General features: G+C 34.6%; 1 long non-coding RNA gene across 1 annotated transcript in view; it reads left to right on the top strand.

The window, feature by feature from the left end:
* The window catches only part of LOC136033692 (uncharacterized), a 41993-nt gene extending 30464 nt beyond the window's left edge, over positions 1-11529 (top strand). Inside the window, exon 2 of the long non-coding RNA XR_010618996.1 lies at positions 11302-11529. This is a non-coding gene — a long non-coding RNA (uncharacterized LOC136033692). The remainder of the gene's footprint in view (positions 1-11301) is intronic.
* The last annotated feature ends 9437 nt before the right edge of the window (positions 11530-20966 follow it).

Genomic DNA, 20966 nt, shown 5'->3' with positions numbered 1-20966 from the left:
TATGCTGCTTGGTCAGTGCATGCTTCGTCAACTCTGATTTCCCACAATACACATACTTCAAACAGAACTTACAGTATGGTACATAAGTCTTTTTCTTTGACTTGTTTGACACTCTTTTCTCTATCCAATTTTTACACATTGGTAACTGAAGCCACTTGTCAACAGACTTTTGCTCGTATGTTTTCTTTTGGGAATTCTGCCCTGAACCCTGCTTTTTTTTTGGAGGAGCCACCAGGAGGTGAACTTCAGGAACATCATCATCTTCGTCATCCAGTCGTCTTTCGGGACTAGATGCAATTTGAAGATTATCTTCCTCTGAGTCAGTACACTGGCTTTCAGACGAACTTTGCATGTCAATATTCTCTAGAAAAAGTGTTTTATTAGTGATCAAAACTAGTCTATTTCTATAATTACTTGTACAAGGGTACACAATAACTAGATCATGCTAAACTATGCTCATGGGCATTAAGGTGCATATCGTCAATTAACTTAAATTACCTCATGTATAATTTAAGTTTGCAGTATGGAGTACGGATGGACCGAAAATTTGCAATGGTTGCATTGCACTAGTTTGCAAAAATCAAAACGAAGTATGCCCAGCTTGATAAATGATAATTAATTATTTATTATGTTGTTTGTTGGTTGGTTTAGAAAATGGTTAACTTTTACTACTGCACGCCAGCAAAAACGTAGGTTTTTCCATTAGTGCAGTAGATGTAAATAGTAAAGAGTTAAATTGTCTTTATTAATAAAGTAAGTATCAAAGTAAAGTATCTTCAGATTCGGAACACCACTTTAAATGGAAAAAGAAATTTGTGACCCACTTCTTCACTAGAAGAGCTTTGTTTTGATGTCTTCTAACCTAGGAGGGACCAACCCAAGCAAAAACAACACAAAAGAAGTTTCTCTGTAAACCTAGCTTAACAAAATACTTTAATTTGCTACTTTCACATCGCTGCAGTCCAAGGCAAAACAGTTTTTCCGTTAGTGCAGTAGATGTAAATAGTAAAGAGTTAAATTGTCTTTATTAATAAAGTAAGTATCAAAGTAAAGTATCTTCAGATTCGGAACACCACTTTAAATGGAAAAAGAAATTTGTGACCCACTTCTTCACTAGAAGAGCTTTGTTTTGATGTCTTCTAACCTAGGAGGGACCAACCCAAGCAAAAACAACACAAAAGAAGTTTCTCTGTAAACCTAGCTTAACAAAATACTTTAATTTGCTACTTTCACATCGCTGCAGTCCAAGGCAAAACAGTTTTTCCGTTAGTGCAGTAGATGTAAATAGTAAAGAGTTAAATTGTCTTTATTAATAAAGTAAGTATCAAAGTAAAGTATCTTCAGATTCGGAACACCACTTTAAATGGAAAAAGAAATTTGTGACCCACTTCTTCACTAGAAGAGCTTTGTTTTGATGTCTTCTAACCTAGGAGGGACCAACCCAAGCAAAAACAACACAAAAGAAGTTTCTCTGTAAACCTAGCTTAACAAAATACTTTAATTTGCTACTTTCACATCGCTGCAGTCCAAGGCAAAACAGTTTTTCCGTTAGTGCAGTAGATGTAAATAGTAAAGAGTTAAATTGTCTTTATTAATAAAGTAAGTATCAAAGTAAAGTATCTTCAGATTCGGAACACCACTTTAAATGGAAAAAGAAATTTGTGACCCACTTCTTCACTAGAAGAGCTTTGTTTTGATGTCTTCTAACCTAGGAGGGACCAACCCAAGCAAAAACAACACAAAAGAAGTTTCTCTGTAAACCTAGCTTAACAAAATACTTTAATTTGCTACTTTCACATCGCTGCAGTCCAAGGCAAAACAGTTTTTCCGTTAGTGCAGTAGATGTAAATAGTAAAGAGTTAAATTGTATTTATTAATAAAGTAAGTATCAAAGTAAAGTATCTTCAGATTCGGAACACCACTTTAAATGGAAAAAGAAATTTGTGACCCACTTCTTCACTAGAAGAGCTTTGTTTTGATGTCTTCTAACCTAGGAGGGACCAACCCAAGCACAAACAACACAAAAGAAGTTTCTCTGTAAACCTAGCTTAACAAAATACTTTAATTTGCTACTTTCACATCGCTGCAGTCCAAGGCAAAACAGTTTTTCCGTTAGTGCAGTAGATGTAAATAGTAAAGAGTTAAATTGTCTTTATTAATAAAGTAAGTATCAAAGTAAAGTATCTTCAGATTCGGAACACCACTTTAAATGGAAAAAGAAATTTGTGACCCACTTCTTCACTAGAAGAGCTTTGTTTTGATGTCTTCTAACCTAGGAGGGACCAACCCAAGCAAAAACAACACAAAAGAAGTTTCTCTGTAAACCTAGCTTAACAAAATACTTTAATTTGCTACTTTCACATCGCTGCAGTCCAAGGCAAAACAGTTTTTCCGTTAGTGCAGTAGATGTAAATAGTAAAGAGTTAAATTGTCTTTATTAATAAAGTAAGTATCAAAGTAAAGTATCTTCAGATTCGGAACACCACTTTAAATGGAAAAAGAAATTTGTGACCCACTTCTTCACTAGAAGAGCTTTGTTTTGATGTCTTCTAACCTAGGAGGGACCAACCCAAGCAAAAACAACACAAAAGAAGTTTCTCTGTAAACCTAGCTTAACAAAATACTTTAATTTGCTACTTTCACATCGCTGCAGTCCAAGGCAAAACAGTTTTTCCGTTAGTGCAGTAGATGTAAATAGTAAAGAGTTAAATTGTCTTTATTAATAAAGTAAGTATCAAAGTAAAGTATCTTCAGATTCGGAACACCACTTTAAATGGAAAAAGAAATTTGTGACCCACTTCTTCACTAGAAGAGCTTTGTTTTGATGTCTTCTAACCTAGGAGGGACCAACCCAAGCAAAAACAACACAAAAGAAGTTTCTCTGTAAACCTAGCTTAACAAAATACTTTAATTTGCTACTTTCACATCGCTGCAGTCCAAGGCAAAACAGTTTTTCCGTTAGTGCAGTAGATGTAAATAGTAAAGAGTTAAATTGTCTTTATTAATAAAGTAAGTATCAAAGTAAAGTATCTTCAGATTCGGAACACCACTTTAAATGGAAAAAGAAATTTGTGACCCACTTCTTCACTAGAAGAGCTTTGTTTTGATGTCTTCTAACCTAGGAGGGACCAACCCAAGCAAAAACAACACAAAAGAAGTTTCTCTGTAAACCTAGCTTAACAAAATACTTTAATTTGCTACTTTCACATCGCTGCAGTCCAAGGCAAAACAGTTTTTCCGTTAGTGCAGTAGATGTAAATAGTAAAGAGTTAAATTGTCTTTATTAATAAAGTAAGTATCAAAGTAAAGTATCTTCAGATTCGGAACACCACTTTAAATGGAAAAAGAAATTTGTGACCCACTTCTTCACTAGAAGAGCTTTGTTTTGATGTCTTCTAACCTAGGAGGGACCATCCCAAGCAAAAACAACACAAAAGAAGTTTCTCTGTAAACCAAGCTTAACAAAATACTTTAATTTGCTACTTTCACATCGCTGCAGTCCAAGGCAAAACAGTTTTTCCGTTAGTGCAGTAGATGTAAATAGTAAAGAGTTAAATTGTCTTTATTAATAAAGTAAGTATCAAAGTAAAGTATCTTCAGATTTGGAACACCACTTTAAATGGAAAAATAAATTTGTGACCCACTTCTTCACTAGAAGAGCTTTGTTTTGATGTCTTCTAACCTAGGAGGGACCAACCCAAGCAAAAACAACACAAAAGAAGTTTCTCTGTAAACCTAGCTTAACAAAATACTTTAATTTGTTACCTTCACATTGCTGCAGTCCAAGGCAAAACAGTAGATTTTACGTGATTCCAAATGGCAAGTGGCAGGCAAGTGGACATGAACAAAAGACTAGACTAAATATTAGTGTGTGAATCATCAGATTAAAAATAAGGGTACTCACAGCTAGTTTTAACAGAATGCAGGGTCCTTTATAGACAGTATGGATTGCAACTTTTCTGCAAAAAAGCCACAGTTTGCACCAACACCAGCATCTGTCCCTAAATTTTGACATAGAAGCCACAATCTGCACATGTTGTATAGGAGGGTGACCTTAGGTCAGTGTCTTTCAGGACCGTACTAGGTAGAAATAAGTCTTTCAACTTCCGTAAATGTCTTGTATACTTTCTTCTATGATCAGATTGTAGCTGGAGCCTTGTTTTTTTTTTTTTTTTAGCTAAGCAATGGAGAGTGCCATTTTGTGTCAGGATGAAACATCAATGCCTGCCAATTATCAAGTCAAAAACTGTTCTTTCATGGTTTAAATCATATTTTCTTACTTCATAATTAAATTTAAGCCCTTCTGACCTGTTTAAAATTGATGTAGTCACAAAATCAATTAAAATATTCATTTTTTAAGTAGCAGAATTGCTTTTTCTTTTTTACTCCTAAAGAGGTCAGATGTGCTTTAACTGGACTGTACAATCATAGAAGGGAATGTATAAAACTGAAAGAAAATTTTAGAATTGAAAAATTATAGTTTCTGACCTTTCACCCATCGACCTACGGTCACCTCCATGGGCAGCTGGTGCTGCCCAGGCTCCCGGCTAAGGCAGCTGGTGCTTTATTTGGATAATCCCCTGTGGATTTGCAGATAGATTACCACGGGAAAAAGAGGTCACCAGCAGATTGAAAGAATCCCTAATGCTAAGTGCATAGGTCGCATGCTCCTATTCTATAATTGCTGCCTAGCCAATACTCTTTATGTTGGGCAGTTTACACCCAATCATAGGCATTGCTTAAAAATAAACTAAATACTAGGCTACCTAAACTAAATTACTAAATACCTAATGAATGAAAATCCAAGGGATTAAAGTCGTCCCTTCCTAATGAATGTCATTCCACGCTTTAGCTTTTATTTGAAATTTCGCGCTGATCTTTGCAATATAAGTCAGTGTTGCGGCATAAGTATTTTCAAGAAGACTGAGCATAATCTGCAATCTATCAGAATTTGTCAGCCTTCGTTTGAAAAATTCGAATTTTCCCTGAAGATCCCTAAAAACCCTTACTTTACCCCAGATTTCCCTGAATCCCTAGATTCAAAATAAGTGTCCCTAAAAGAAGTGATTTTCCCCTAAAATAGGGTAATCTCCCTAGAAGTGGAAGCCCTGGAAACATCGTACCTTTTTTTGTACTAGTTTTGTTGATGTATTTGATAGGCCGTGAAGTGATTTTTTTTCGTTTTAAGTTTCAACTTCACTCTTTACCCCTTTCGGGAAAACTTTTGTTTTAATAAAATGCCGTAAGAGTCTACACGCGTGGAATGATAGACGTGTCATGTTACGAAATACATAGCTCCTGGTAACTCCTTGAACTGTGGTACACTGATTGATGGAGATCAGGGTATCGATATTCCATCAATTCAGCATTTCAAAAATTATTAACTATTTTTTGGTATCAATATATAATACCAAGAAAAATTTACTCTATCTATTGCTTTTCATGAAATCAAATTCTACGAACAGTTTATTCTGAATTATGTTTTTTTTATTCATTGAAATTAATTTGAAAATCGTATCTAATTATGCTTTATTATGTAAAATATTTTTCAATTACAATTTTTACAACATAATTTAAAAACGTCCGCCTAAGAATGGATTTGTTTAATATATTGCTAAAAAATTGGGACATTTGAAATGTTTCCGAATGCCTGTTTTTCAAAAAGCAAATGCGAATGGGAGAAAATTGATAATTCCTTTTCTATGTAAAAACATAAAACGATGTCAGAGTAGCTTGTTATGTCTCAGAATTATATGAAACCATTGACAGGCTATATGAACTAGTACAAACAGTCTAGAGGTACTATTTGATAGGCAGGCAAGGCTAGAGATTTTCTTAATTGAAAAAGCAATCTCGATAGGTCACGAGTCAGAATTTTTTTTTATTAGAGCCTTAGTTTTGGAAAAAGATATAATATAGTGAGATCATATTCATGAGCACAATTAAGCAAAATCTACATAACTTTCCCCTCAGGAGTGGGCATTTTGTTTTTAAGTATAAATGGCACATACAAAATTATAAAAGATGACAAATAACTCTGAACAGCTAAAGAAAAAGCATGGAACAAGGAAGTGTAAAAATCACACTGAATTGCAAACTAAAAGGTTGTACAACGAAATTTGTGGTTAGAAGATAAAGCAAAATTAAATGGAATGAAAAACGTGTTAGTTTAGCTTGTGTGAATATTTGAAAGATACACAGGAAAGAAGAATTGGTTTTTAACACTTGACAAGTCCAAAATTACACAAGATTACTATTGCTCCCAACAGATGAAAAAAGGCAAGAAACAAGAAATAGCAAAACCATAATACATTGCAAACGAAAATGTGACTTATATCTAAAGAATAGACCAAAGAGAAGCTTGATCTCTGTTTTCGAATCTGTTTAAAATCTATCTCAGTGTAACCAGCTTGAATGTTTGCCATTTTCTTAGATTTCTTGACGAATCTCCGACGATATTTTCTTTGTTTGAGAATCATTGTACGTGTACAAAAATATCATTTTCCATCCTAGATTGAACTAGCTTCCTGAAAAGTTTATTTTGACCCTCCCTGATTGGCTGATGACTCTCCTCAATTTTCCTGGAAGTGTCTGACTAAAGCTCCGCAAAGATGAAATTCTCACGTTTTGTAAGGTTTTACTCTTTAATCCTCCTCAATTTTATTTCTGTGGGCTGTTTGATACAACCTTGCAGATCACTTAACTTTTTCTTGGTAACTTTTATCAATCCAGCATCTATTCATTATTCTGTTCGCTTTTCTCTTTCGATAGTTTTCACCAGTTAAATATCTTTTTTTTTCTTTGTCTTTAGTAGCTTGAGAGTTACGATTCTCAAAATCTGCATAAATAGCTAACTCTGTTACCATTCTTATGTGCTTTCTGGTTTTGTTTCTTTCTTCGTTCGTTTTGAATTTGTTTTTAACATTTTCCAGTGTACTGTCTCTTTTCTTTTGGTAATACTGTTTTCTCGCAATGGATGTTTCAATAGCTCTACATTGATAATATTCTTGTTTTTTCTTGTTTTTAGCTCGCTCTTTCGTCACCATAATGATTCCTTATCTGAATTAAATAAAAAAAAAAGTTTTTTCAACTGAGAGTAAGGAGTGACATCAAAACTTAAAACGCACAGAAATTACTTCGTATATGAAGGAGGCTGCTTCCTCATCAACGCCCCGCTCTTTACGCTAAAGTTTGACTCTTTCTCTCAATTCTTCTTTCTAAAACAGTAAAAAACTTTAGCGTAAAGAGCGGGGCGTTGATGAGGAAGCAGCCTCTTTCATATACGAAGTAATTTCTGTGCGTTTTAAGTTTTGATGTCACTCCTTACTCTCAGTTGAAAAAACTTGTTTTTTTTTATTTAATTTCTGAACGTTTTTGAATCAATGCATGTTTTGATTCTGGCTCTCCGCAGAGGAATAATCAAAATGAAATTTGCATATTTTTTTTTTGGCTCAATGGCTTTCTCATAATTTTGATCGAATGATTTTGAGAAAAAAAGAGCGGGGGACGAAGCCTAGTTGCCCCCCGATTTTTTGGTTAATTAAAAAGGCAACTAGAACTTTTAATTTTTTACGAATCTTTTTATTGGTAAAATATTTACGTAACTTATAAATTAGCTTACGTAAAGAACTTTTGTATTCTCATGTTTTTATTACATATATGAGGGGATTCGCCCCATCGTCAGTACCTCGCTCTTTACACTAAAGCTTAAATTTTATCCCAATTCATTAAGAATGACCCCCTGAATCACAAAAGCCGTAGAATAAGTAGTTGAAATTACCGAAAATACTTTAGCGTAAAGAGCGAGGTATTAGAAGGAGGTGAGCCCCTCATATGGGTAATAATTTCTGTTTGTTTTAAGTTTTATTGCTGTTCCTTACTTCCAGCTGAAAAAGCTTTTTCACTTTTATTTTTTAATTGTTTTTTTTAAATAATGCTAGTAAATCCTGCTCTCCCTTCATGGAAATTTTCTTCTCCCATTACAAATTCTCGAAGGAAAATTCCCCCAGCATATCCCCCTCTTCTCAACCCCTCCCCCAAACCAAAAAAATCCTCCTGAAAACGCCTGTATACTTCCCAATAACCATTACTATATGTAAGCACAAGTCAAAGTTTGTAACTTGTTGCCCCTCCCACGGGGACTGTAGGGGAGTAAGTCGTCCCCAAAGACATAGTTATAAGGTTTTTCGACTACGCTGAATAAAATGGCTATCTCAGAATTTTGATCCGTTGACTTTGGGAAAATAATTTCCGTGGGAGGGGGCCTAGGTGCCCTTCAATTTTTTTGGTCACTTAAAAAGGGCACTAGAACTTTTTACTTCCGTTAGAATGAGCCCTCTTGCAACATTCTAGGACAACTGGGTCGATACGATCACCCCTGGGAAAAAAAACAAAAAAAAACAAAAAAACAAAAAAAACAAATAAACACGCATCCGTGATCTGCCTTCTGGCAAAAAATGCAAAATTCCACATTTTTGTAGATAGGAGCTCGAAACTTCTACAGTAGGGTTCTCTGATACGCTGAATCTGATGGTGTGATTTTCGTTAAGATTATATGACTTTTAGGGGGCTTTTCCCCCTATTTTCTAAAATAAAGCAAATTTTCTCAGGCTCGTAACTTTTGATGGGTAAGACTAAACTTGATGAAACTTATATATTTAAAACCAGCATTAAAATGCGATTCTTTTGATGTAGCTATTGGTATCAAAATTCCATTTTTTAGAGTTTTGGTTACTATTGAGCCGGGTCGCTCCTTACTACAGTTCGTTACCACGAACTGTTTGATTATGATGATATAATTAGATGTATGAAAGAAGCTGAAAAAATTGCGGTTCCCCAGGAACGTATTCGTATAAAAACGCGGAAATCTATATGGGCTGCCGATCCTGAATTAAAGAATTTTAAAAATAAGGCAAAACTTTGGCTTCGAATTTGGGTTGATTGTGGTAGACCTATAACGGGGTCTGTTGCGGATATAAAGCAGAAAACAAAGAATGATTAAAAAAAGTACCTTAAATCTATTCGTTATAAGGGTATGGAATTTCCAGCCTCTAAAAAGGATTGGTCTAAATTGATCAATTCTGAGAAGCTGGATAAAAGTGATCTTTATAATAGTGATTCGATTTCTAGTTCAACTTGGTATGTTTACTATTCGGGAATTTTTTCCAAAATTAATTTTTTTGTGCAGTCACATTATTCTCGGTTACTTTCTAAAATTCTACCGCCTTCTCTTCATCAGGGCCATATTATTCCAGTATCAATAACTGCTGTTGAAAATGCAATTAAGCAACTGAAATCTTCATCCATTGATATTGATGGTATTAGTGTAAATAATATAAATCCAAAGTGTGTTGTTCTTTCATTTCATTTGCAATTGTTGTTCCAAATGTGTTTAACATCTTCTCTGGTTCCGGATAGCTTTCTTTGTGGAAATGTCACCTCAGTTCCAAAGCGGGGAAAACTCCCTTCTCAATGTTCATCTTATCGCCCTATAACCACTACGTGTAACTTGAGTAAAATCATTGAATATATTTTAATTCCTCATTTAAATGAAAATATAAATTTCGGATCGAATCAATTCGGGTTTCAAGCTGGTATTGGTTGTCAACATGCACACCGTGTTCTTTCTTCCGCCCTTAAGAATAGCATGGCTGAGGGGTCGCCACTTTATATGTGTACTTTGGACCTTTCTAAAGCTTTTGACAATGTAGTTCACAGTCAAGCTTTTTTTTCCCTTTTTAATAATGGTGTAAATCTTTCAGTCATTTTTCTTCTTCATTTTTGGTATGAGAATTCTTTTCTCCAAATTAATAAATCTGGATCTCCGTGTGTCCGTTTATGTCGAGGTGTCAAGCAGGGAGGGGTTTTATCACCTAGTATATTCAAAATGTACATTTCTGGTATTTTAGATGAAATTAGATCAAATTATTTTATTGGACTCTCAGTTGTTTCTTATCTTGCTTATGCGGATGATCTTCTACTTTTGTGTAAAAATAAGCAAGGTCTCTCGTTTATGGTCTCAAAAGTTTCACGTCTATTTTCTAATATTGGTCTTTTTCTTAATGTTGAGAAATGTGAATTTCTAGTTTTTAATGGTCCGACTTCCTCTAATGCTCCCTTAGCTTGTCGCGGTTTTTCAATACCCCTTGTTTCCACCTTTCGGTGGTTGGGTATTACTGTTACGAATTCAATTTCTTGCCTACGGCAGTGCACTGTTCTTGATGTTCAAAAGAAAATTCAAACGGGCTATTCTAAGATAGTTGCTAATCGAGGGAAGTATAATAGACGTGCACTCGGTAGACTATATGCTACATTTTGTGATCATTCTGTCATTTATCTTTTTGGTCTTTATCCCCTTCTAAAGAAAAAAGATATTAATCAGATTCGGATTTTTTATTTCAGATATTGTAAATTTTTACTTTATCTCCCCCCTTGGTAAAGCAATAGGAAGATAATTCGTAAGTTTGATGTCACTGATATAAGTGCAAAGTTGGCCCTCATGTATGGAAGGTTGTCGGAATCAGCTTTTTATCGTTTATCGCCTCATCATCCTTTGGTCCGTCTGTTTGGTTAATCTCATTGTAGCATAATGTTTTTTTCTATTTGTAGTGTATTTTACTTGTAGTGTATTTCATTTTTTTTTCTTTTTGTTACTCCACAAGTGCCATAACTTGTTATGATGTGGGTTAAAAATAAATTATTATTATTATTATTACAGTTCCTTACCACGAACTGTTTGATCGTAATTTCTGTTTTCAGTTTCATTTATTTATGAATAGTGATCTGTGGTAGTTTTACACTTGGGAGATTATTAACTTTATTTTTGTTAATTTTTGGCTTAATGTAGCTCTTTACTTTTGTTGAAAAGATGTCTTGTGGGGAAAGTTTTTACATTAATTAAAAGTAAAGAAATAGATGAAAACATTATAGTAGTTTTATTTAAATGAGAATGCAGCACTATGACAACAAGCATGCCAAATATATAAAGTGTTCAAATTTGTTATTTTTTTTTTGTAAGTAAAACTAAGCTGAGTTAAACAAGCAAGAAACGCAAGCAAAGCAGTTCAAAACCATAAGGGTGGAAGTAGGTTCACTAAGGTCAGTTTTGGCCCAAGATTTGTTGCCTTTGAATGCTTCTGCTTCATCGGCCTCCTTGGTAGTCGGCTTAATTTTAGGTATTCGTTATTCTTTTATTCTTCATCATTTATTCTTTTTATTTGTCTATTCTTTATTTGACGTTATTTGTTCTTTTTTTGAACTCTTCGCTTCAAGATTTTCATTTTTTGTTCTGTTTTCTTTCAGGTCTATTAACTGTTATCCAGTGATTTGAGTTATAGATGGTGCTTAAACATAATCACAGGACAAGAGTATAGACTACTTTGGATTCAAATCTAATCACAATGCCCCTACAGATGCTCTACTCACAATGCTCCATTACTAAAGGAAGATTTGGCTTAATGTTCGCTTCACAAGCACCCAGTATCAGTACCTTTTTTGTTTTCAATCTTGAATAAAATTAAATCTGTTGCATTGTGGGAGTCTTCTCTTCTAAACTAGAGCCGTTCAATAGAAAAACTACAAATAAAGTCTTACCATCACATAGGGTGTGCCATTGCTACCGAAAGCACCGCCCAACCTTCTCCCTTGGAATGTCTACGCGTACCAGCTAACATCTTGGTCTTGTGGGATAAAGAAAAACTACAGATCAAATTGGAACCTGTAGAGTCTTCCAACGATAAAACTACACATTCAAGCCAAACTTGGCTAACGAGGGAGGCCTGGCCACAGCTGTAATGAAAGTATTGAAAAGCTTATTTTAATGATGCTCCTTGTAACTAGGAGCCAAATTTCTTTAGAATATTTAAGGCTAAAAACAATTTGTTGAGGATATTTCTAGCCTCTCTGACTTACTGAATTTAAGATGTACCAATGTATTAACTGAGTTTGAACTTCTTTCATGATTATCTCCCTTAAAGTTCTCGCTTTCCATAAATTTTCTGTTTTAGCCTATCTTCGTCCTATTAGGTTTTTTGCAGAGTTTCAGGATTGTATTGTGGGGGGGGGGGGCACTACAATGAGACAATTAGAGTCTCTGCAATGTATGTATTTTAAAAAAGTAGTCGGCTTGAAAGCAGTTTGGCTCTTAAAAGTGACCTGGGTTTACCAAATTTGTGTCATAAGAGCATTATCAAGATGATAAAATTTTTGTTACAGATATTACATTTGCCCGATAACCGTCTAGTGAAGGCAGCTCACAATAACTTGTTGAAAATCTTCTAAAAAGGCGAGGTGGCCAAAACAGATTAAAGCCACGCTGGAAAAAGCCGGCTTCTCATGGGCATGGAATAGTGACCCGGGTCCCCATTGCAACCCTAATGATTTCCTTGGCATGTTGGATCTGGTTCTTTACCACCAGGAGATTAAAGTAGTCTATGATATTATAAACAGATTAAAGTAATGTATTGAGAAGGCCATTGGTGAAATTATAGGCTCTTGATAAAATAAATTCTTAAGATTTGAGTCATATGCGTAATTGCTGAGAATCTATTGTTTTCATAAGAAAGTATTAAGCAGAGCCAGCCTTTGGGGATGGCAAGTGGTATAACCCCTCCAGGCCTGCTCATAATATCCCATTGACCCCACTGGGGACCCGCACCAATAAACGTGTTACGAATTATAATCACATAATTGATTTTGACTTCGCGAGGGGTCTCACAGAAAAAACAGTAAAATCTAAGGCTGGAGTATCCAAATATGCCATCCCTTTTTATGGCACTTGGTATTAACCAAGTGACATGTAGCGATCGCAAATTCTGTCGGTCTGTCCTGGTTTTGCTACTTTATGCACTTCCAGGTAAGCTAGGACGATGAAATTTAGCAGGCGTATCAGGGACCCGACCATATTGAATTAGAAATAGTCGTTTGCTGGGTCATGGGATCTTAATGAAATTTGATGTTTGGAAGGTTATCGTGTCTCAGAGCTGTTATTCTAAATTCCGACCAGATCCGGTGACATTGGAGGGGGGGACCTAAAATCTTGGAAAACGCTTAGATTGGAGGGATCGGGATGAAACTTGGTGGGAAAATTAAGCAGAAGTCCTAGATACGCTATTAACATAACTGGAACGGATATGCTCTATTGGGGAGGGGGGGGGGGGTTAATTCTGAAAATGAGGTGTTTTAACTTACAAAGCAGTGATCTTATCTTCATGAAATTTGAATTGAGATGTCTAAAAACATCTCAGCTACTCCAAATGGAGCCTTTGAGTTTGTAAAATGCAACTTTTCCAGTATATCTAATAAACGACATGAAAGATATGGGAGGAGGAAGTGGCGGGCAAGAAATTTTATGGTCTTTTTTTTGGCCTGATTGACTTTTAGGCTTATTATATAGAGGCACGTCCAGGTTTTGGTCAGAAGGGAGGTTTACAAAAAAAAATTAAAAACGGATAAAAAAAATTATATGCATTTTTGTTGGGTTTTAAGTAGGGCAAAATTTCGGTGGGAGGGTGTTCGAACCCTCTAACTCTCCCCTAGATACGGCCTTGTGGAGCAACCAATGGCATTTGAAACGTGCTCCTAGGGCTGTTATATGATCTCTAATTATTCATTTGAGTCATCAATTATAAATAAAGACAGTGTAACAGGATTGGCAGAAAGTCTAATATCGTTTATAGTCAATATATATACCGACAAAATCCATCTTTAAGAAGTCAAAAATCAACTGATTGGGGGGGAAAATATGGTACAAACGCTGTAATGCTTTTTTTCAATTACTAGTATCAAGATTTTAATTTTTTCAATGCTTCTAGAAAGCCCTTAGGTCAGTTCTCTCTTAATCAATGGTTGATATATGGGAATTTAAGCCAAGAGTATAATCAAGCATTCTCGCAGAAATTTATTTTGCCAACTGGGCAAAAATTTTGGATAGGAGTGAGGGGAAGGGATTAAAGGACACAGAAAGAAGCAGTAGAGCCGTGTAAACAATATAGTGATTTGTAGGAAAGCTTGTAAAATATTTGAAATTCCAAAGTGAGGAGGAGGGATCGAGGCACCACTAACGCTATACGTCCTCTATGTATTTCTATTTTGGAGAGCGGGGATGGGAGAAAATAAAGAAGACAAAAGAAATTAGGTCAATTGCATGTAAAACACAGGGAATAGTAAGATGCTCGTAAGAACCCAGTAATTTCAAGGGGAAAAGGGCCAAGGCACCACCGTAAAAACCTCCATAAATTTCAATTACAATGAATAGAAATTTAAAAAAACGGGATTTCAGAATTTTCAGCTCAAATATAACAGGTGTAAATTCAAATAAAACATATTTCGGCTATATATGCAGAGGCTGGTGACAGGCGCCTCATTTTGGACATAGTTGTATGATTAGAGATATTTGCATATATGCGGACCCAAAAGTGACTTTTACCCATAAATCATGTTTGAGGCTAGTTTGTTATTTACTCAATCCGCGTGTGTCTTTTCTGACATTTCGCCTGCTTTAGACACTAGTTACTTTTTCAAGTATATCCCTTCCAAACAAACGTGTACGTGCAGGCCAGTTTAATATTCCTTGCCAAAACTTGCAATTGTTCCTAAATGTTAGGAAAAGAGAGAGAGAGAGGGAGATGAATAATAGAGAAGGATTCATCTATCCCAGCGTCTCTGCTAACAGCAATTACTTCATTATATGTCACCTTAAGAGGTAAAACTTCTTTCTCAAGAGATTTGGAAAAATCTAGAATATTATATATCTTTTAAATAGACACTCGCCGGGGAAAGTATCTGATTTTTGATACTACATGTTCATTTGAACTAACTTGACCAGAAAGTGGGGCAAACAGTATTTCCCTTCAAATGGCGTTAAAATTTTATGTTGCTTAAAATTGTTTGCCTTTGATGGTAACAGAATCCACTGTTCCAGTTCGTGGTAACAGAATCAAAGTAAAAAGCAACCCGCGACAGTAGCAATCGAAGCCCCAAAAACACAGATTTTAACAACAAAATAGATATTTAAAGAATCTGCCTTTTATGGAAATTCTGAATACGTGAAACTTGTTGTGTTTCAAGGTGACTGAGATAAACATTACATTAACAGTAAATTTCAAAGAAGAGAATAAAAGGACCTTACGAAAGTGGTCCAACCATCCATTATTTTTGGTTTCAAGATGGAACCAACCAATCTTTTTTTGTGCTATAGAAACAACCGCATCGCATCGAACATTCAATTCCTGCCATTTTCTGCTATAAAACAATAATTTTTACCCGACTAGTGTCCAAATTCTAATAGCGGACAATTTTTATATAGCCAATCGATGTAGAACTGTCAAATTGATAATTAATATCTTATTTATCTGATTTAGATTGCCTTCCGAATTCTGCTAAAAATTCAAGTCTGGTTCAAAACCATCGCGTCGTTAGACCAGTGTTTTGATACAATCTCCTGTGTGGCTGTTTTCGTCTCTTGCTTTGGGAATCAGTGCTTCTGTCTCGAGAAACAAAAAAAAGCAAGAAACTAAAGTTCTTTTTATCGTGCATCTTTTATCTTCACTGTAAGACGTACAAGGTGATTTGTTGAAATAGAAGAGAAAGTTTCGAAAAACTAGCGCCAGGCAATTTATTGTAAACAAAAACAATAAATAAGGTATGTTGTTTTCAATTGATTACTTTGATACGTGACAAATGTAAAAAAGACCACTTCAGTGTGGTCTTGTTACTCTGACATTTTCAAGTCCTACAGAAACATTAAGTACCGGCCTAAAGCTGAACCTTTCCTATGTCTGCTTGTTACTAGTTTACCTCACGTCTTGAATGTCTATGAAGAAATCAACAGATCTGTTGGTGAAGCAGAAAGCAGTAGTAGGAGCACTAAACACAAAAGGAACAAACTTTATAACAAAATTGAAGAAAATCTATGTATTGCCTTACAAATCTTACAAGGAAGCAGTGATACAAATCCTAGACCGCTTCAAATTTAATTACGGGCTAGACAAAATAGCCACGTTTTTCTTAGAGCCAGAATGTGCAAGGTCGTTAAACCCGTTCACACTTATTCTTTTCCTTTAAAAATACGCGCTGTCTGGTTAATCAAAATGTGGAATGAATAAAGAATAGAGAGAACTTGTAGTCATCCAGGGATACTGAAACTACTGGTGCAGAGGATAACTAGAAAGCTGTTCTTTATGAGCCAATACTTTCTGATCATAGCAAAGCTTATGCAACATGTGTTTTAACCCCTATTATGAAATGGTTAAAGATGACATAGGGGCGGCATTTAATAGCGTGTAATTGCTAAATGATATATACAATTATTAATACAGCTTTAAAAATGTACAGACCCTCAATAGGAGCAAATGAGATTAAAGTAACTTTATAAATGTTTGCATGTAGGATTAGAGGCCAAGTATGGATAAAGAATACTATAAAAGAAAATTTCGCATACTCCTCAATGGTACATGTGCCACAAGTAACAATATCCTGATCTGCCTTCAACTGGGTGTAATGTGTGGGTAGGCTGTCACAAATATTATCTGACACAAATTATCCATGGGTGGGGGCAAATTATCAGAAAGTTTGAAAACATACCAAACTATAAGGAGGAGACCGAAGGAAGCTGTAGCGTCTGCCTGAGTAATCGATTCACAAGAACGTCTGCTATATCAGCAATAAATTAAGTGAAAGTTGTTTCTTTTTGTTGATGTTCAAATGGTTCGGATTTTGAGTGAAAATTGCCGGAATTTTTCATCAGAACGTTTTCAAATTATTTAGTATTAAAGTTGTATTCAGGTTACTATTGAGGCTGCTAAAGATTTTCAAGAAGATTTCAAATGAGTACTATACAATCTTTTAATCTGTTGTTTCCGACTTAAGCAGGTTTATTTAAACACCTAGCCCACTGTTTTACTTGCCTTCTAAGGATTGGTTCGAAAATCTTGCATATTTGGTTCTGCTCCAGTCTGCAAGCCCCCAGATTTGTTTTTACTTGCAGATTCCCAGGCATTTAGAACTTGAAGTTGTTGATGAGTTTCTTCAAACTAGTATTTAATGACCATTCCATATTTTGACAAAAATCTCCTTATCTGAAAAGCTTCTAATTTGAGTAAAGTTACAATATTGTATCTGTGAACCATTTAAACGGAAAAAGCTGCTGAGTTTTAATAGTAGTTCACTTGGGCCATGAAACTTTTGCGGTACCTTGTGGCTTGCGAAAAATTTTACTCCATCCAAAACGCCATCTACAAATTTTCTACAAGCTTCTGACATTTAATGACTTATGCCAAGTTTACACGCATAGGATTTTATAAAAATCCTATAGCGAAATCCTTAAAGGTTCCAAAGAAAAGTGTTCACACGTAAAGAAGCGTCTATATGCATAGGGTAAGCACGTAATTAGTGCCGAAAATATTTTTGAGGGTGAAATATTTGAAAAGTTCAAACATGGATCCGTATTCAAATCTGGAAGAATTGGCGATTGGGTAGCCTGATTCAATTTGTGTGGCCAGATGTATAATTTCAAGATTCTATATTGTGGTTTCCATTTGTCTTTTTATAGTCATTCCATTCAGGTTACCCTGGATGTTTTTCATTGTGACAGATTGTTGTAATGCTCTGCTGAAAGAGGAAAAATATTTTAATTACATAGGATAAGAAAATTTCAGTAGGCTAATCAGTTAAAAGTCTTAAACTAGCCGGGGAAGGGTAAAATTCTAGTTATTTGACTTCTTGCTATCTCAGAAAGGGTTTAGGTAAGGAAAATGAAACTTTCAGGGATAAATTTACAGACTAAAGTATGTCCCGGGAAGGTATTTTGAAGCAACTACCTCTGCTCCTTCTCCCTCTAGAGGGCCTTGACCTTTGATGACCTTTGAAAATATGTGTTTTATAAAAGTGAAACGGTTGCAAAATAGATCTTCTGCTTAATTGAAGCACAACAAAATTGTTTTCAGCATCATAACTTTGCTCAATTTTGTTTTATAAGGTTTTAAAGATATGCAAATATATTTCCTAAATTTTGAAAAAAAACATTGGTATGGCTCAAAATTCTACTCAGATAACAGGAATTGCATTTTCAGAACTAAAGGCAGAGAAAAAGCAACTGGTAACTGAAAAATTAAGGTAAAATGTTGTTTTGCCAAAATTTCAATAGGCATAGACCTGTCATTTAGGCAAATTTCAGGGCCCTCTAGAGGGAGAAGGAGTGGAGGTGGGTACTTTAAAATACCTTCCTGAGACATACTTTAGCCTGTAGATTTATCCCTGAAAGTTTCATTTTCCTAACCTAAACCCTTTCTGAGATAGCAAGAAGTCAATTGACTAGAATTTTACCCAGGGAAGTGTTTATTCCAGTAAAAAATCACCATCTATCTTTTTTGCCTCCTTTAGCCTGTTTCCAGTTCCTGATTGCCATTTAAATTTCATTTTGTCTGTTACTCATTTCTTATCCATATTACTGAGGGGTCATAGCTAAGCACTAGAGAAGTCATTGTTAAATATCTTGTGCTTAAGTATATATAGCTTGTTGCAATTAACTAGAATTTCTAAGTATACAATTTTTGATGTGTTCTAAGCCAAAAGAAGGACCTGTAGGCCTATTGAAGAAATTATTGTAAAAAAGGATTCTTTATAATTTACATAATAATTATAGCTAATACATTCTACATGTAGCCCTACTTTACTTTACACTCAACCTTCCTAATATAGAAATATATTGCTGAAATTACATATTTTCCATTGATTCTTCCAATCAATCCCTTGACCCTATTTCCTGTCAATTGAAGCAACTGTGAAAAAACAAGAACTGGAAAAAAAGTAACAGGTGGCACAGTACCCTGGAAATATGTAATTTGGGCAATATATTTGCACATTAGACAGGTTGGGGGTAATTTTTTCTTCTTCATATTTTTGAAATACAACTAAAGTGAACACGCCACCAACACCTTTTTATGCTCTTTCCAAATATAATAATTGCTTCTATTGTAAATTCAAATTTAAATACTTTTTAGCCTAACCTAAATAATTTTGGAACTGACAAAACATAGTAAATTATTTTGTCAAAAACAAGCAAATATGCATACTTTAGTTGAAAATTCAACACCAAGAAAGAAGAAAACAGTATAATATTGTACAATCTATTTATCAACTTAATTGTGGATAATCAGTGCTTTTGGATTATATGACATTTAAAAAAATGGATTTATGATGAAACAGTAAGTTTGAACCCAATGTTTTAAAGTTTGAGACCAATGTGTTAATTCTTTTTATGCCCAAAAACTAAAATATTTGGTCATTTTCAAAAGCTAAAAACTGCTTAAATTTGCAATAGAAGCAATTATTATATTCATAAAGAACATAAAAAAGCATCAAGTGGAATGTTCACTTTATTTGTAAGTCAAAAATATGAACAACAAAAAATTTACCAATTTATAGTATAGAGCTGCATGATTTTTCCCCTGGGTACATAGACTAAGTGGATGGTCACTTGTACCTGATTGTGTTTCTACTGTTATTAGTTGGATAGAAAAAAAGACAAAGAAAGTTCCTATTGAAAAGAAAAGAGCCCAAAATTGAGATTGAATTGTCAAAGCTTGGAGGTTTGCCCCTTCAGTCTGTTTAAAGAAAACAAATTCATAATTGAAGCTTTGTTCATTTCAATCTTAAAGGTAACCTATGTTTGTGACACTTCATTAAATGTTTGTAAAGGGATACTTTTATTTATTCATTTGTCTTGTCTGTTTTCTACAAGATTGTTTTTTAATCTTTAAATTGATATGCATTTCTTACAAATTAATTAGTCATACCAGAGTTCTATTTATGAGTTTTTGACCTACTTTGTAATCCCTGGTCTCAAAATTTCATATAAATTTGTTGAAGCTAGGACACATAGAAATACTGTCTGTTTAAAGAAAATGGATAGACATAAGTAGGTTTTATTACACTAAAGCCCTAGGGTCATGGCAATTAAAACAAAACAATGAAGATTAACTTTAAAATACTTGACATCACATAATTATAACAGTCACAAAGAAAAACAAATCACAAAATTTTACTTCTCTGCTCTGTTGCCAACCTGAACAATTGTCCTACATTTTTAAACCTTGCAAAATATTCACCCCCATTACATTCACCAGCCATCATTCATGACCCCCACTCTTATCTATACATCAACAATTCAGGGAAAAGGAAGGACTGGAAAGGAAGTGCAATTGGAACCTAGGGCCCAGGCATCCTATGCTTTTGCATGTCCTTCCTGCTTACTGTCCCCAGATTGCTCTAGGTACTCATTTAAATTTTGGCCAATTCTTGCTTAGCTTAGAGAGTCACATCACTGACCCCTTTCCTAAACCAAATAAACTGGCAATGCCAGTAATTAAACCTGTGCTCCTTAGACAATAGATTCTCAACCCAAATTGCCAACCACTTAGCAATGAACACAAATATGACCAGAAAACAACAATTACTTGAAAAAAGAAAATATTTAAAAAAATCAAGTCATAGTTGCCAGGATGCCTTGCTGCCATTTTCTCTACTCTCCTATAAACAATATATATTTTATTTAGACAAATTAATTTTAAGACAGGTATCAACAAAACTCCATCAGGGATTGTATTTACTCAAGATACAACCAGCAATATTAATGCTTAGCTTTGTGATATTCTAGTCTTGAAATAATAAAAAAAGAAGAATTATATGTTCTATGTTCTATTTCTTTTCTACCAGCTCATTTGTGATAGCAATATGCTTATGGTTGGCTTAAAATCTCTCTAAATGCTTTAAAATAGATGGAACTTTAAAAACAAAATATACTGATGAGAAAAAAGAATGTTACCATAACTCTCTAAACTTGGTACTGTTTAAGACAATTTTTTAGCAAAGCAAATGCAAAACTTTAATGTATTTTGATATAAGATACTTCAGAGAGTTTTGACCAAATCTATGAATTAAAGGGCAAGGCATTCCTTCCCAATTTTTAC

This window comes from Artemia franciscana, chromosome 12 (genome assembly GCF_032884065.1).
Source record: "Artemia franciscana chromosome 12, ASM3288406v1, whole genome shotgun sequence".
NCBI classification, from domain to species: Eukaryota; Metazoa; Arthropoda; class Branchiopoda; order Anostraca; family Artemiidae; genus Artemia; species Artemia franciscana.
This window is presented reverse-complemented; position numbering and strand designations above follow the sequence as displayed.